This window comes from Neovison vison, chromosome 10 (assembly GCF_020171115.1).
Source record: "Neovison vison isolate M4711 chromosome 10, ASM_NN_V1, whole genome shotgun sequence".
Taxonomy (NCBI): domain Eukaryota; kingdom Metazoa; phylum Chordata; class Mammalia; order Carnivora; family Mustelidae; genus Neogale; species Neogale vison.
This window is the reverse complement of record NC_058100.1, coordinates 43,041,245-43,047,244: the sequence shown is the minus strand read 5'-3', so window position 1 is coordinate 43,047,244 and position 6,000 is coordinate 43,041,245. Positions and strand designations below refer to the sequence as shown.

Genomic DNA, 6,000 nt, shown 5'->3' with positions numbered 1-6,000 from the left:
CATGGAGGTCCCAGGTGCATTGCTCTGGGGGTGCGCGGGGGGAGGGCTGACCGGATGGGTTCAGGCAGAATGGGAGAGAAGGAAGTAGAGAAAATGAATATAGGTAACGCTTCCATGAACCTTGCTGGAAACGGAAGCAGAGAGCCGGGGATGGGGTGAACGGTGAGAGGTCGCTCACTGGGTTTGCCTGCTGGTGGAAAAAACTGTGTGCCGTCTATCATTGTGTCATGCGGAAGAATTTTGGAGATCGCCCGAGGACTACTGGCGCGCCGTGCTTCCCACCCGAACGCCCCAGGCACTGGCGTCTTGGGTTATTGGGGGGTACGCACACACCCACTGCAGGACAAACTAGCATCTAGAGGGCAGGGCGGGAGGCGGGAGAGGCGCTGTGAGCTCCGGCTGGGGCGGAGAGCTGGCGGAGGGTCGGTCCCAGGGCCCACGCCCCGCCGCCCAGGCCCCGGCCCCGGCCAGGCCCCGGGAACCCCCCTCCGCGCGGCCCGCAGTCACGGTTTCCCAACTAGGGCGAAGGGCAGCGCCGAGGGTACGACGCGGGGGTGCGGGGGGCTCCTCTCTGCCCGCGAGCGCTGGACGGCCTCCCATTGGCTCCCCTCGCTCCGCCCTCGGTCCCCATTGGCCACGGCGCGAGCGCACGGGCCGAGCACGCTGCCCCGCGCCGCGCAGCGTGTGGCCTGCCAAGGAGGTGCGACCAATGGGAGCGCCTGTGGGGCGGGGCCGCGGACGCCGGGAGCCCCGGCGCGGGCGAGTCGGTAAACAGATCCGGGGCGCGTGCGGCGCCGGCGCTGCGGCTGGCGTGCGCGCGCAGGCGGCGCGAAGGTGACCGCGGAGCTCCGCTTCCTGCCGCGGGGTAAGGCTGCGGCGCTTGCCCGCCGCGCGCTCCGGGGGCACAGCGGGCTTCGCCTTACACTCGCGCGCGCCCTTCCCGCGTCCCGCTGCAGCGCGGCGGCTTCCCGTGGCCTTTCCGCTCGTCCGCCCGACGCGCCTGCCTCCTCGGAGCCCCCGCCCGGTCGTCCCCCTGGCCCGGCTGTCTCAGGGTCTTCGTTCCCGTGGCCCGGCCCCGCTGTCGGGTTTCACGGGGGTTCGGGGTGTACTTGGAGAAGGGGGCCCTTCTTGGTCCTTTTCTTCGTTCGCTTTTCCTGGGCCTTTGGGCTAAATTCCCTGAGCTGCTGCCTCTCCCTAGCCCCAGGCCCCCGCCACACGCAGTGTGCCCGTCTGCCTCGGGGACAGGAATGCTGCCAGGTCAGGCCTGGGTGCTGGGGCTCTCCACGTGGCTGAGAGGTGCCAGCCTCCTGAAGGGCCAGAGGCTCTCGACTGGCCGGGCACAGCCCATTGGAACACATGTCCTGCTTCCTGGGGCATTGGGTGTGCGTGACGCAAGACCCAAGAGCCGGGCCTGCCAAGCTTAAGTGGTGACCAAAGGAGCCCAGAATATGCGTGATACCAGCCTGCCCGCTGTCCTGTTGTGGACGGACAAGTCATCCTTCCAGGAGGGCTCTTCTGAGAATAGACAAGGGGGTGCTCTTGGTTCACAGGAGCAGAATCCTTAAGACTCTGGCGATGGCTCTGGGTATTTTGTTCAGCCTTGCAAGTAATGCAGGCAAGGGTTATTAAAATTTTTGGCCTGACCTTGTGCACCTCGGAGGAAAAGTGACCTAGGTGGTCTTAGCACATTCCTGTGTGTCGCCGGAGACAGGGCTTTCCAGTCTTCAGACTCCACGTTTGGGCTGGACAGTTCTTTGCTGTGGGCGGGTGACTTGAGCTTTGTCCACTAGAGTCTGGAAGCAGCTCCCCACCCAACACACACACTAGTGTGACAACCAAATATTTCTCCAGATGTTGCCGAATGTCTCCTAAATGTCAATATCGCCCTTGGTTGAGAACCATTGAGCTAAGACTCTTAAGAGTCTTTTAGTGCTGCCAGAGAGGTGTGCTGGGACCTGCCTGTGAGTAGTTGAGAGGTTTGGCCCAGGGTAGTGCTGTGCCCCCTGCCCTACACCAGGGATAGAAGCCGTATAGATGGGCTTCCAAGGGGACCCCACCTCTGCACCTGGAGGGACAGGAGAGCAATAGGAGGTAGAAACTCATGGGCATCCACTTTGCCTGTTGGATGCAAGGCAGTGACTGGCTGGGTCCGGAGTGCACAAGGAGAAGGCTGGTGGTTTCTGTCTTTGGAGACTTTGCGAGAGGGTGGGGGATAGGCATGTGAAATAACCATGGGACAGTTTTTAAATGGTGACCAAACAAGTTCAAGCTTCTGAACCCTGGCAGAAAGGCCAACTCCGTTATCCACAAGGTGATGCCTTAGTCATCTTCCTGTGTCTTATGATGTGGGAAGGGGCTGGCCCTGGGTGTGCAGAGTAAGTGGCTGCATTTCAAGCTGACGTGTGGGGGTGTTTACACGTGCTGTGTGCCCCTCCATGAGAGCGTGCAGCACGGACACATCATTTGTAAAGGTCCTCTGTGGTCGATGGAAGCATCGGTGTCAAAGATGCAGAGAAAGATGCTTTACGTCTGAGTCTAGATGTTGCCCTAAATATAACCTGGAGTTTATTTCCCAAAGTTCTAAGTACCAAATCAATGGGGAATGCAGAATAGCTGAAAAACAGTGATTATGGCATAGAGCAGGGAAGGCTATCTTAAGCCTCTCCCTCCCATGAATTTCCCTGTCTTGTTCACTCATCCTGTGGGTGTGTACCTGGGTTTTCCCGTTACATTCCTTTGTTAGGTAGGCCGTCTTTTTGCGCTCCCTTTGTTGCCACTGGAAAAGGATCGGGACAGAGAGGTCACTTCTCCTTTCTCAAAAAGAAGTTTAGAGAAGTCCAAACTTGGCAGGATAATTTTCCGCCAAGAGCTACGGACACTGAGTCATTATCTTTGTCATTTGAAACAAGAGCTGTGTGCAAAATTAGACAGGAATATTTAGATGAGCGCTGTCTTGATCTGACAGTGGCGTCTGGAAATAGTTCGTACATTCCTGCCGAGTAACGGCCAGGAACTTGGAGCCAGTGGAAGGGAGAGAGTGGTGTGGGGAGTTCAAGGGTCCACATCTTCAAGAGTGGCTCCTCCGGGATGGGTGAAGTCTGGGGACCCTGAGGCAGGGCCAGTACCCTGGGCACAGGACATGAGAGGGGGGCTTCTGCCCACACTTTTTACAAGCTGAATGGGTACCCGCTGGTCTGTCCGCAAGCATATTGTTCCTTGTGGGGTTCCAGGTTCCTGAGCCCTTGACCTCTTGCTTTGAGGTCAGGGGCCCACAGAGTATTTTAAGTTGGAAATGACCTTAAAATGTCTTTTTATTCTTCATACTTGGGAATGATTTATTTTCAGTGGGTGCATGTAGAAAAGATTCATGAGAGAGCCAAGTGTTTTTCGCTTAGATTTACATTTCGGGGTATTGTAGAATAGTGACTGTGCTCTTGTCCCGAGAACCCTAGACTTGGTTTTTTTTTTGTTTTGGTTTTTTTTTTTTTTGTTTTTTTAAAATGTCCTCATATCCTACCTGGGCTGGGGCAAAAGGACTACACTTGGTCCAAACCTGGAAAAATCCCTGTGTGCCCTGAGGGTCAGTGCCCTTCCACACCCTGCCCCTGAGGAAGAGCCCACTCTGGAACCGTAGGCGGATCTGGTTTTTACTCCTCATTGAACACCTCTCAATGGATTGACCTCGTCAGGCATGACACTGGGAATATCAAAGTGAATGGCTCCTGGGTCCCTGAACTGGGGGGCCTTATAGTAAGGACCCTCAGTGTGGTTTGAACTAGGAGCTCTGGGTGGAAACTGAAGGCTTCTTGGAGGAGGAGCACTGGGGGGGCTTTGAGGATGAGCAGGATTTCAGCAGGGAGAGGCAGGAGTTTGGCGGGGCTAGGGTCAGGGGTCAGTGCTTCCCAGACTTCCGAGCAGTAAACATGGCTCGGCATTGCTAAGTTGCAGTGGAAGTTTCTAGGCACCCCTTCCTGGGGGCTGTTAGCGGTCCAGGGACCACTGTGTGCCCCGCCTTATGGTTTGGGTGAGTTCAGGTGAGGCAGAGAGCAGTGCTTCCACGCATTTCCTCTCAGCACTGCGGTCGGTCAGGGCCAAGGGGGCTTGGCTCTGTGCTTGTGGCAGTTTCCAGCTGAATTCCGTTCAGGCCAGAGGGTTGCTGAGCACCCGTGGCTCCTGAATCCAGCGGCAGCCCAGAGGGCCCCGGAGAGAGACAGACAGAGACAGAGAGTGAGTGTGAGCCCCCTGCCCTGATATGGGCACAGTCCGGGGGCTGGGGGTACTGGCCCTCTGCTGTGGGGACCCAGGGTGGAACACAAGCTGGTTCCGCTGGAGAAAGGCTGGGAGAGTGCTTGCTGGGGCCTGAGAGGTGGGTGCGCCCCCCGCACCGCCCCGCACCCCAGAGAGAAGTGCTTAGAGGCTAAGGGCAGCGGGGCAAAGGTCTGGCGGCCTGTGGGTGTTGCTGTGGGGAGGGTGCCAAGGTGGGCTGGGTGTGCGGAACAGGCAGGGAGACCAGTGAGGCGGGTTGTGAGAAATGAGTGTGGTCTGAGTCCAGGATGCAGGAGGGATGTGGAATGCGAGGCGTGGATTCGAGAGTATAGAAATCTGTGCGGGTGGAGGGCCAGATTAAGTGGCTGGCTGGGCACTGACAGCTGAGGTTTCTAGTTGTGGGGAGGAGCTGTTTGGGGTGGGTGGTGGTGTCCCTGCAGAAAATGGGGTGCGGGAGGAGGGGCTGGTTTGGGGGAAGATAGACGGTGATGTTCTAGACACGAAGGGGTTGAGGTACCTCTGGGACTCCACGCCCCCCCATGTTAAGATTTAATTTGTGTGTGGTGGGTTCACCCTTTCTACTAAGTAGTTGTGCAGTTTGAGAGACATGTATGATGTCGGGGCACCTGGGTGGCCCAGTCGGTTGGGCAGCTGGCTCTGGTCATGATCTTGGAGTCCTGGGATGGAGGGATCGAGCCCCGCATCAGGCTCTGTGCTCAGCATGCAGTCTGTGTGAGATCCTCTCTCTCCCTCGCACCCCCGGCCCCTGTTTCTGCACACACACTTTCTCTCTCTCATAGTAAGTAAATCTAAATGGTCACCTAATCCTTACTACAGGCGAGGTATAGAACAGTTCTGTTCCAGACACGTTCCCTATGCCTGTTCATTGGTGCCTGTGGGACTTTGAGGGGTGCTGTGGTGTGTGTGTAACTGGGTTCATTCTAGAACCGCCTTGGCGGTTGAGATGGCCTGCCCCGGCTGACAGCAGGGATGCACAGACCTAGGGCAACTCTGGGAACAGGGAGGAGCCGTCAGCAGGGGAATTTTTATATTTGGCCCAGGAAGGCGGAGAGAGAGGGCTTGTGGATGTGAGAGGGAACGTATTCCTGGAAGGAGAGAGTGAAGCAAAAGCAAGCTGGGTGGGGAGCGTCCTCGTGGAGGAGGGGGGAGGAGCTGGCTGGAAGGGGTGGGCTGGTTCCGAGGGCTCTGGGACAGGAGCTAGAGGGGGTGCGCGCAGCACATTGCCTCTGGGGGAGCAAGGAGGCAGCTGCAGGCTGAGTGGATGGGAGCCCCGCGGGCTGGGGCGCCGGAAGAGAAAGCGGGGCGGGCGTCCTGTTGTGCCCTCCCGCCCACCAGGCCCTGCTTCTGCCCGCTGCTGAGGAGCTGGTGGTTCCTGGTGGGCAAGTGAGTGTGCGTGTGAGTGCATGTGAGTGCAAGTATGTGTGTGAGTCCTTGAGTGTGTGAGTGTGCCACTTTGCGAGTGCACGAGTGTGCATGTTTGCAGAGGTGAGTGCAAGTACGTGAATTGTGGGAGTGTGAGGTGGCAGGTGAGTCCACAAGAGTGCATGGGTGTGTGAATGTGAGAGCGGGTGAGTATGTAAGCATGAATGTGTGAGAGCGTGAGTGCGTAAGTGTGTACCCTGGTGGGTGTCCATGTGTGTGAGTACAGGTGCAGGAGTGTGGGCTGGGGTATGTGAGTGGGTTGTGAACATGAGTGCACGAGTGTGTGCCCGT

General features: G+C 57.8%; 1 protein-coding gene across 1 annotated transcript in view; it reads left to right on the top strand.

The window, feature by feature from the left end:
- Positions 1-805: 805 nt before the first annotated feature.
- Positions 806-6,000, top strand: part of COQ8A (coenzyme Q8A) — a 35,973-nt gene continuing 30,778 nt past the window's right edge. Inside the window, exon 1 of the mRNA XM_044267106.1 lies at positions 806-865. The gene's annotated coding sequence lies outside the window, so the exon portion shown is untranslated. The remainder of the gene's footprint in view (positions 866-6,000) is intronic.